Source organism: Pongo pygmaeus, chromosome 15 (assembly GCF_028885625.2).
Source record: "Pongo pygmaeus isolate AG05252 chromosome 15, NHGRI_mPonPyg2-v2.0_pri, whole genome shotgun sequence".
Lineage (NCBI taxonomy): Eukaryota > Metazoa > Chordata > Mammalia > Primates > Hominidae > Pongo > Pongo pygmaeus.
Window position 1 is genome coordinate 105616812 of NC_072388.2, and position 11913 is coordinate 105628724.

At 43.2% G+C, this 11913-nt stretch overlaps 1 pseudogene; it reads right to left on the reverse strand.

Moving 5' to 3' along the window:
* Positions 1-2007: 2007 nt before the first annotated feature.
* LOC129013261 (probable non-functional immunoglobulin heavy variable 3-35) lies at positions 2008-11410 on the reverse strand (annotated as a pseudogene).
* Positions 11411-11913: the final 503 nt, after the last annotated feature.

Here is an 11913-nt window from a genome sequence, read left to right on the forward strand (position 1 = left end):
TTCTGGATTCTATTTGATGGTATTTTGTTGAGGACTTTCAGGTCTATGTTCAGCAGGACTATTGATCTCATATTTTCTTTTGTCATTATGTCTCTCCTGATTTTGTGTGCCAAGAGCACACAGTAGGGAAAGGACAGTCTTTTCAATAATGGTGTAAAACTGGCATTCATATGCAAAAGAAATAAAATTAGGCCTTCTCTAACTCCATATAAAAAATCAACTAATAGGCCGGGTGCGGTGGCTCATGCTCGTAATCCCAGCACTTTGGGAGGCCGAGGCGGGCAGATCACAAGGTCAGGAGATTGAGACCACAGTAAAACTCTGTCTCTACTAAAAATACAAAAAAAATTAGCTGCGTGCAGTGGCTGGTGCCTGTAGTCCCAGCTACTTGGGAGGCTGAGGCAGGAGAATGGCGTGAACCTGGAGGCGGAGCTTGCAGTGAGCCGAGATTGCGCCACTGCACTCCAGCCTGGGCTACAGAGCAAGACTCCGTCTCCAAAAAAAAAAAAAAAATCAACTAAAAATGGACATAATACCTGAAGCCATAAACTCATAAATGACATGGAGGAAAAAAAATTCCTGCCATTAATTCAGAACTGATTTCTTTGAATTTAATAACAAAGCACAGGAAAAACTATGTGCAATTATGTATCTGACAAGAAGTTCTATCCAAATGTATAAATAACCCATACACCTCAATAGCAAATAACAAATGAACTGATAAAAAAGGGCAAAAACCTGGATAATTTTTTTCAGAAGACACATGCATGGCAAACAGAAAATGAAAAGGTTCTCAACATTCCTAATTATCAGAGGAATTCAAATGAAAAGCCCAATGCAATATCAACTCACACCAGTTAATATGGCTATTATCAGAAATGTAACAGATGACAAATGATGGCAAGAATGTGGGGGAAAGGGAATATGCTGTGGTAGGATTGGTTACTCGATAAGTTGAAAATAAAGCTATCATATAATCTGGTGATCCCACTTCTTGTTATATATGCAAAGGAAATAAAATTACTTTGCCAAAGACATGTTCATTGCAAGATTATTAATAATAGTGTAGATTTGTAAAATAATGACTGTAAATGGATGAATGTATAAAGAAAATGTGTATACATACATCTGTATTTTATTTGGCTTTGAAAAGAGAGAAATTCTGACATTTGCAACAACACGAATGGACCTGGAGGACATGATGCTAAGTGGAATAAGCCAGATGCAGAAAGACAAATGCTGCATTATCTCATTTACGTGTGGGATCTAAAATATCCAAGCTCTTGAAAGCAGAGAGTAGAACAGTGGGTCTCAGGACCTGGGAGGAGAGGGAAATTGGGTGATGTGTATTAAATCGTACAGAGTTTCAGTTGTGCAGGTTGGATGAGTTCTGGAGATCTAACGTACAGCAATGTTCCTATAGTTAATACTGTATTGCAAAAATGATTGTTGCTGAAAGGGTAGATCTTAGGTGTTCTCATCACTCACTCATGCAGTAAATTAAAAAAATAATACAATGGTAACGCTGTGAGGTGATAGAAATACAAATTACCTGACCATCATGAGTATTTCACAATGTGTATCTGATACGGTTTGGATCTGTGTCCTGCCCCAAATCTCATGTTGTATTATAATCCTCAACTGTGAAGGGGTGACCTGGTGGGAGGTGACTGGGTCATGGAGTGGGTCTTTCATGAATGGTTTAGAACTGACTCCTGGTGCCGTTCTCATGAAAGTGTGTGAGTTCTCACAAGGGAATCCCATTGAGGTTACTGTCCTGAGTCTGACTGGAGAAGACTCACCAGGCACCCCTGAGCTTCCTCACAACTCTGATGCTGGTGACCATGGTTGAGGACCTTTCATTCCTGTATGTGGCAATATACATATTGTGCATGTGAGAATGAGTCCTTATATTACAATGATTAAAAAAATGTAGAGATGACATTGGTGGGCACAGAAATCTATTAAAGAGTTTCCCTAGAGAAACTGTCAGAAGCAGAGGAAGTCCCAAATCCTGACAGGAAGCAAACCCCAGCCTCCATGGGCACGTGCTCTGGGGTTGACTCTGATGAGTGGGTCCTGAACGCCCCCTGCAGCTGATTTCCCCCAACGTTCCTGCAGGAGGTTTGTGTCTGGGCTCACACTTCTGTCCTCTCACAGTGTTTCTCACACAGTAATACACAGCCGTGTCCTCGGCCCTCAGGCTATTCGTTTGCAGATACAGGAAGTTCCTGGAAATGTCTCTGGAGATGATGAATCGGCCCTTCACAGAGTCTGCATAGTGCATCCTACCACCATTCCAACTAATACCCAAGACCCACTCCAGCCCCTTTCCTGAAGCCTCGCGGACCCAGTTCATGTCAGTGTTACTGAAGGTGAATCCAGAGGCTGCACAGGAGAGTCTCAGGGATCTCCCAGGCTGTACCAAGCCTCCCCCAGACTCCACCAGCTGCACCTCGCACTGGACACCTGCAAACACAGAGACACCCTGGTCAGAAACTGCCATACATATGCACTGTTTCTCTCACTCATGTCCACTCACACTCAGTATCCTTAGTTCTCCATGAATCACCTTTTAAAATAGCAGCAAGAAAAACCCAGCTCAGTCCAAATTCCATGGTAATTTGTTTGTTGCTGATGACAAACTGGAAACACCTGAGAATCCCAGAGCTGGAACTTCTCTCCCAGGGCTGCAGGGTCAGGGCTGGGCTGCTTTTCATCAGGAAAGGGGGGCCCTATTTGCATATCTCCTATTTCATAGCAAGCTCTGAAGTGGGACACCTGAGGAGAGGACTGAGCCCAGAGTAATGAGAGTGAAACAACAAACCTGAACAAATACAAATAAAGAAAAAAAAAACACTTCAACATATCAGAGTTGATGTCACAGAGCAAATATAAACTGTAAATTTGAGGAGATACAGCTTGGCAGGGAGACCCAGGATGCATATATGAGTGTACCTGGGGCAGGTGTTGCTCCATGGCATTTAAGCTAACCTGGAAACATTTAGAGTTCCTTGAGGATGTGCGCATTAATGGTGCTAGAGTGTGAAGCTTCTAATGCCATATATTGTTGCAGGCTGTCCTTACAAAGTTGGGAAATATCTCAGATGACCACGCACTCACCCAAGGTGACCTCGCACATCCCCAAGGTCACCTCACATGTGCCCTGAGTCACCTCACACAACCCCAGTGTCACCTTACACATCCTGCAGGTCACCTTACACATCCACCAAGTCACCTCAAACATTTCCCAGGTAACCGCACACATACCCCACATCACCTCAGACACACCCTGGTCACCTCATACATATGTCAGGTCACCTCACACTCACCCAAGGTCACCTCACACATCCCGCAGGTCACCTCACACATCCACCAGGTCATGTCACACATCCCTCAGTCACCTCGTAAATCCCCCAGGTCACCACACACATGCACCAGTTCACCTCACACATTCCTCAGGCACTTCACACCTGCCCCTGTTCACGTCACACATCCCCCAGGTAACCTAACACATGCACCAGGTCACCTCACATGCACCCAGGTCACCTCACATGCACCCAGGTCACCACACACATGCCCCAGGTCACCTCACACATTACCCATGTCACCTCAAATGGTCCCAGGTCACCATACACATTCCACAGGTCACCTCACACATGCCTTAGGTGACTTCACATGTGCCCACCTTACACATTCCCCAGGTCCCCACAGATGCCCCAGGTCACCTCATACCTCCTTAGGTCACGTCACACACACCCGCATCACCACCAATCCCCGATGTCACCTGACATGTGCCCAGGTCACCTCACACACACCCAGGTCACCTCACACACACCCAGGTCACCTCACATCCATCCTGGGTTACCTCACACACACCCAGGTCACCTCACATCCGTCCTGGGTCACCTCACACTCACCCAAGGTCAGCTCACACATCCCCCAGGTCACCTCACTGGTGCCCTAGGTCACCACACACATCCCCCACGTCACCTCACATGTGCCCCAAATCACCTTACATGCATCCAGGTCACCTCACACGTGCTCTGTGTCACCTCACACATCCCCCTGGCTTACCCAACATATCTCCCATGTCCCCTCACATGTGTCTCTGGTCACCTCATATGTGCCGTGTTCACCTCACACATACCCCCAGGTAACCTTACACAGCCCCCAGTTCACCTCACCTCCATACAGGTCACCTCACACATGCTATGATACATGTATATATTATGGAATTGTTAATCAAGCTATTTGACATATCCATCACCTCGCACATCTATCACTTCATTCTTTTTTTTTTTTTGAATTGGAGTCTCACTGTTGCCCAGGCTGGAGTGCAGTGGCGTGATCTCAGCTCACTGCAACTTCTGCCTCCCAGGTTCAAGCAATTCTCCTGCCTCAGCCTCCTGAGTAGCTGCGATTACAGCCGCGTGCCACCACACCTGGCTATTTTTTGTGTTTTTAGTGGAGACGGGGTTTTGCCATCTGGCCAGGCTGGTCTTGAACTCCAGACCTTGTGATCCGCCCATCTCAGCCTCCCAAAGTGCTGGGATTACAGGTGTGAGCCATCGCGCCCAGCCTGTATCATTTCTTAGTGAGAAAATTTTTAACATTTGCATTTTTAGCCATTTTGAAATATATAATGCATTATTAGCCATATTTTCCATCTTGTGCATTAGAACACCGTAACTTACTTCTTCTAACTGGAACATTTTACCCTTTGACCAAAATCTCGCCTTTTCCAGTCCACCCCTCCAGACCCTGGTAACCAACACTCTACTCTACTTCTGTAAGTCTACCATTTAAACAAACTACAGTGAAATCATGAATTACTTGTCTTCTGAGCCTGCCTGTGGCACTTCACATATGGTCCTCTAGAGTCATGCCTGCTGTTGCAAATGCAGGATTCCCTTCTTATTTTAGGATGAACATTACTCCATTGGGTACATACTGCATTTTCTTTAGTAATTCATCCATTGATGGTAATTTAGGATGTTCCCACATCATTACTATCATAAATATTCCTGCAATGAACGTGGGGGTGCAGATGTCTCTTTGACATACTGATTGCACTTCCTGTGGATACATAGCCAGTAGTGGGCTTGCTGGAAACTATGGTAGTTCTATTTTTATTTTTTGAGTAACCTCCATAGTATTCTCCATAATGTCTGTACTAATTGACATTTTCAGTAACAGTATATATAGGCTCCCTTTACTCCACATCTGCCCCAATACTGGTTATCTTTCATCTTCTTTAAAAATAGCTGTTCTAACAGGTATGGGGTGATAATTTATTGTAGATTGCATTTGAATTTTTAAAATTATTACTCATATTTAAAATTGTATATATCTATATGTCATTTGTGTGTATTTTTTGAAAAATGTGTATTCTAGTCATTTGCCTATTTATTAATAGGATGGTTTTGTAGTTGTTGTTGTCCTCATGAGACACGGCATCAGCTGCATGTATCCTGGACTCATTGCCACTGCACACCCCAGATCCAATGCCACCATGAACGTACTGGACTCAAGGATACTGCAAACTCCAAAATTGGTGTCCCCAAAACAGGAGCCCCTGAACACACCAAAGCAGCATCTCTGCATGTACCTAAACAAGGGATGCACAGAATGCCACTACAGTAATACACAGACCTATCCTAGGCTCTCACGCTGTTCATTTGCAGATACAGTGATTTCTTGGCATCATCTCTGGAGACGGTGAATCGACCCTTCACAGAGTCTGCATAGTTTGTGCTACCTACACAACAACTCATAAATGAGACCTACTGCAGCCCTTTCCCAGGAGCTTGATGGACGGCAGCTCATCCAGTACCTACTAAAGGTACTAAAGGTGAATCCAGAGGCTGCAAAAGAAAGTCTCAGGGACCCCCAGGATATAACAAGCCTCCCAAAGACTCCACCAGAAGCACCTCACACTGGACACCTGCAAACACACAGATACCCTGGTCAGAATCTGCCACACATATCCACTGTTTCTCTTACTCGTGTCCACTCACACTCAATATCTCTAGTTCTCCATGAGTCACCTTTTACATTAGCAACAAGGAAAACCCAGCTCAGCCCAAACTCCATAGTGAGTCCTCTGTGTTCAGAGACCTGACTACCAAATGGAAACTCCTGGTACTTCTGGACTGGGGCTCTTCTCCCGTAGACGCAGGCAAGGCTGGTTTTCATCAGGACAGTGAGGGCCCTATTTGCATGTCTCCTCCTCTATAGCAAGCTCTGGGGTGGGACACCAGAGGAGAGAGCCGTGTCCAGAGCAGATGTGAGAATCCTGGAGGAGCTTAGTGTCAATGACAGCATTTGGGAAAATATAATTTCTTATTATGTGATTTTGCCATTAAAATTACTTAGCAATTATTATTTCATTTATTTTTTACATATTTGTACAAAAAGAAATATAACTGCATTAAGCAAACTTTAAGAGACATGGAGAGATAAATAGAAAATAATAAAAATTAGGAGAAGACTTTAGCACCTCACTTTCAATAGTGGATAGAACGTCATTAAGAAAATTCTTAAGAAGCCAGTGGACTTGAAAAACACTATTGAACAAATTGACCTAATAGACATCTACAGAACCTTCCAAACAAGAGCAGTGTAATATGTATGCTTCCGAAGCAAAGACTAAATATTCTCCATGATAGGTCACATGTTAAGTGAAAAAAGGACTCTCAACACTTAAAGAAGTAATGCCAGCCATTCTCTAACCTTTTCAAAAATTGGTGAGATGCCAACCTTCCAGTCTTTCTATAAGGCCAAAATTAGCGTATTTTCAGTAATAGACAAGGTCACAAAAAAGTAAACTACAGACCAATATTCCTAGTAGACATAAATGAGCCCCCTCCACACACCAAATAATAGTCAACTAAGTTCTACAGGACTTTAAAAGGATCATACACCATGACCAACTCACATTTATTTTTGAGATGCACAGACGATTCAAAATCCTCAAATAAATACATTTGGTATGCCAAATTAAATATGAAGAAGAAAGTCCCATTAACTTCTCAGACAGAAAATAACATTAAAAAATTTCAAGGTTTCACCATAAAAACTCTACCCAAAATAGAAATACAAGAAAATAACCTAAACACAATAAAATTCATTATGAAAAGCCATAGCTGTTATCATACTTCATGGTGAAATGTTAAAATATTTTGTCTAATATCTGCAAAATGGCAAGAATAAACTTGGAGGCATTTTACTCTCAGACTTCAAAATTAATTACAAACATAATCAAAACAGGATGGTATTGGCATAAATACATATAGAGAGCTCAGAAATAAACCCACGTATTGATGGCAAACTCATTTTCAAGTTGAGAACCAATATGAAGGCAAACTGATTTATAACATTTTCTACGCAACGGCTAAATCATACTCTCTCCCAAAGAGGGTGTTAGACAAACTGGGTTTTCACTTGCAAAGAATTAAGAATTTTTGGTTAGAATAAACACAAAAAATCAACTCTAGATGGGTTAAACAGTTAAATGTATAGCCTGAAACTGTAAAATTCTCTCCCACCAAAAGGTTAGCAATGATTTCCTAAATTTAAGATTAAAAGCACAGACAACAAAAGCAGAATTGAAGGACTGGAACTACATCAAAATATAAAGATTTTGCAAAGCATGGAAAAAATTCCAAATCTACAGAATGGGAGAATATAGTTGCAAACCAGGCATCTGAAAAAACTGTTAATATTTAAAACATACATGTAACTTCTACAACTCATTAGCAAAATCGTAACAGCCTGATTGTAAAACCATCAGTTTTATATGTAAAAAAATTAAGAATTGTAGATGTCATGTTAAAGATTCTCCATGTATAATAGTAATAGTCTGCTTTATGATATACTTGGCTCAGCTATACTTTGTAGTTATTCAAATACTAATCTAGGTGGTGTTGCAAATTTACTGCCTAGATATTTAACCTGTCATCAGTTGACTCTAGGTTAGGTAGAGTGTCATTCATTACACAGGTGGGCCTGATTCCATCAGAGCAGAACTAGAGAAGATGAAATTCTATGGTGATTCAGCAGCTTCAGCTCTGAGACTTACAGCCTGCACTTATTGAGGGTCAATCTTATGGACATTGTACTTCCCCAGCCATGCCTGAAAACTGTCATCCACTAAATCTTACAGAAATGTGATGTGTCCATCTGCAGCTTGTCAAATCTGAATAACAGATAAAAAGAGACTCTAAAGTAAAATGAAATTATTTGAAGATGGACATTGCAATGGGAATATGCATGGGTTCACTCAGGCAGGTAAAGAAAGATAAAGGTTCAAAGAAAAATGAGGAGGGTTACATAAGCTGTTTTGAGACAATTTCTCCGGGATAGAAGAATCAATAACAAGGGTGGCATCAGTCCAATCTTAAACAGAGAGTTGCTGGGAAGATTCCTCAGAGAAGTAATTCTTTTAAGGTTGTGGGCACCTTTGTGCAAGATTGTGGTTTTAAGAGTCTATTTACGATAGTTCTTGGTATCAGGGATATGAGCATGAGAACATTCCGTCACGGCCTTTCCCAGCTTCATTCAGCAGAGTTTTAACACAAGTGACCCAATTTTGATTCTGACAACTTTCTCAAGTTTTTTCTAACACTATTGTTTAAGAAAGTGACTCTGTGACAGTTTGTACAGCACAGGGTGAATTCCATATTTGTATCTCATTTTGACCAAACAAGCTTGTCCCCTTCAGCTCCCACTGGCCACATCTATTCTGAGATGAGTCTCCACACAATGTAGTGGAGGGCCCTGAGCAATGGGAGAGAAGAAAGTCCCATCAGCCTCCCCAACGTGGCTGCAGGAGCCACAACCTGAGACCCACCTGAGCTCCAAGAAAAGGGCTTGAGCCCTGGAATTTAGACCACACAGAGACAACATCTTTTTTCAGGCAGCAGGAAAAGCAAATGAAAAAGGGACAACTCAAGAAAGAACACAGATTGGGAGCAAAAGAAGCACCAGATCAGTGTTGATGCTGATTTGCACACTTTAGTGTCAGGAGAAGGGTCAGATGTGAAACCTGTGAGGTTCTACATGACACTGACCCTGGCTCAGTCTCTCTATTTTTTAAAAATCCATAAAGCCTGTTCTAGTCATGGAATCTCACTGAGGTGTCTTTCCTGGGTCTGATTGGAGAAGACTCACCAGGAACGCCTGAGATTCCTCAGGAGTCTGATCCTAGTGACCACGATTGAGGACTTTTCATCTCTGTGAGAATCAATCTGCATTTCGTGCAGGTGAGAATAGTTAGTTCCTTACATTAAAATGATCTTTTTTAAATATGTAGAGATGACACTGGTAGGCACAGAATTCTAAACTTAGAGCGGTTCCCTGGCGAAACTGTCAGAAGAAGTTGAAGTCCCACATCCTGGAAGGAATCCAGCCCCTAATCTCCATGTGCACCTCCCTCTGGGGTTGACTCTGATCAGTGGGTCCTGAGCGCCCCCTGCAGCTGATTTCCCCCCACCCCAGGGTTCCTGCAGGGAGGTTTCTGGCTGGGCTCATACTGACTTCCCCTCACCATGTCTCTCACACGGCCGAGTCCTCATCTCTCAGACTGTGCATTTGCAAGTACAGCATGCTCCTGCCATTGTCTCTACAGATGGCGAATCTACCCTTCAGTGTCTGCATAGTATAGGCTACCACCACTAGCACTAATGTATGAGACTCACTCCAGCCCCTTTCTTGAAGCCCGGTGGACCCAGTTCATGTCATTGCTTCTCAAGGTGAATCCACAGGCTGCACAGGAAAGTCTCAGGACACCCCCAACCCCGCCACAGCTGTACCAAGTCTCCCCCAGACTCTACCAGCTGCACCTCATACTGCACACCTGCAAACACAGAGACATCCTGGTCAGAAACTGCCACACATATGCACTGTTTCTCTAATATCCACTCACAAACAATATCTGTAGTTCTTCATGTATCACCTCTTAAAATAGTAACAAGGAAAGCCCAGCTCAGCCCAAACAACATGGTGAGTCCTCTGTGTTAAGTTCTGATCACCAAGTGAAAACACCTGGGAATCCTGGCGCTTGAGCTCCTCTCCCAGAGCTGCAGGGTCACGGCTGGGCTGGTTTTCATCATCAGCAGAGGGAGGGAACTATTTGCATGTCTCCTACTATATAGGTCTCTTGGGCTGGATGTCTGAGGACAGGGCAGGGCACAGAGCAGATGAAGTTTTCTGGTGGCTGGTGGGGCTTGAAGACAATGATAATATTTGGAAAAAAATGTAATTTCTTATTAAAAGATTGTGCTGTGGCAAACACTTAGCATACATTATCATAACACATGAAAATACATTGTCAGAGGCAGATGCCCATTGGTCCTCCATTTACAGATGAGAATGTAAACCCAGAATCATAAGGGAGCTATGAGATGTGTCCTGGAGCTCATATGTGACAAGAATGGGCTCCAGGATCGGGGTCTGTGCTCCTCTCCACCGGATCCCACTGCTCCTTTAACCAACTTTAGCCCAGAGTTACACACACCTGGTGTGGTTTGAAGAAACCCTTCTTGTAATAAAAACATTAAAAAAAAAAAAAAACTGCTGCATTTCAGAATCTACCAAAAAATACAGATAGGGCTAAGGGTTATTCATTGTACATTCAGAAATATCTGACTTTTTATGTGATTTATCCATCTCCCTCACACTGTCCCTAAGAAATTTATACACGTATTTATTTGTAATAGCTTGAATGATATAAAATTATAATTAACACACAAAATGTACAATTTGGAAATTATTGATGTAACCATCACCATTATTAAGATAGAAAACAAATCAATTACCCTCAACATTTTCTCTTGTTCTCTTGCAACTCCTCCTTCCTCCCTCTTTTCTCTCACTTTCTCCATTCAACTCCCAACCTTCATGTCACTTTAGTTTCTATTCTGTAGAATGCATAAAAGTGTAATCATACAGGATGTAGTTTTTTTTTTGGCTTATTTTACTTACATGTACTTGTGAATTTAGTTCGTTTATGCGTCTATCAAACGTTCATTAATTGTAATGATGAGCAGTATTCCAATGAATGATTTTGTTTTCTGCTTTTTGAGACGAAGTCTCGCTCTGTCGCCCAGGCTGAGTGCAGGGGCGCAATCTCGGCTCAGTGCAACTTCTGTCTCCCGGGTTCAAGCGATTCTCCTACCTCAGCCTCCTGAGTAGCTAGGATTACAGGTGCGCACAACCACGCCCGGCTAATTTTTGTATTTTTAGTAGAGACGGAGTTTCACTATGTTGGTCAGGCTGTTCTCAAACTCCTGACCTCATGATCCACCCGCCTCGGCCTCTCCAAGTCCTGGGATTACGGGCGTGAGCCACAGTGTCCGGGTGAATTTGTTAAATTTGGTGTTTAATCTGACATCCTTCTGGATTTGCTCACACTGGAACGTAAAAGAAAATAATTTCCAAGACTTACTTGTAGCCAAAACAAAACCAAAAATTTCCCGTCACTAAGCTACACCTACCACTGGATTTTTAACTGACAAAAGATGAGCCTGAAAGAAATCACAAAAGCAGCTAATTCAAGGAAAAGCCAGCTGAACTTAAGACCACAGTTACCACGAAGGCAGCTTCTCCAACTCCTGAGCTCAAGCGATCCGCCCGCTTCGGCCTCCCAAACTGCTGGGATTCCAGGCCTGAGCCCCGCGCCCGGCCAGGGAAGGCAACGTCTAAAAATCTTCTCACCTCCTGTCACCATTTCAGTGACAAAATCCCGAGTTTTCAGAGGACATGCCGAATCCAGCACAAAACATTGACTCTGAGGAGCTCCCGACGCCGCTGGCGCCTCAGCTGGCAGCAGCTGCTCCAAGTTCGGACCCGCGGGCGGTGGCGGAAGGGCCTTCTCGCGGGCGTCGGGCAGCAGCTGCAGCCCTCGGCTCG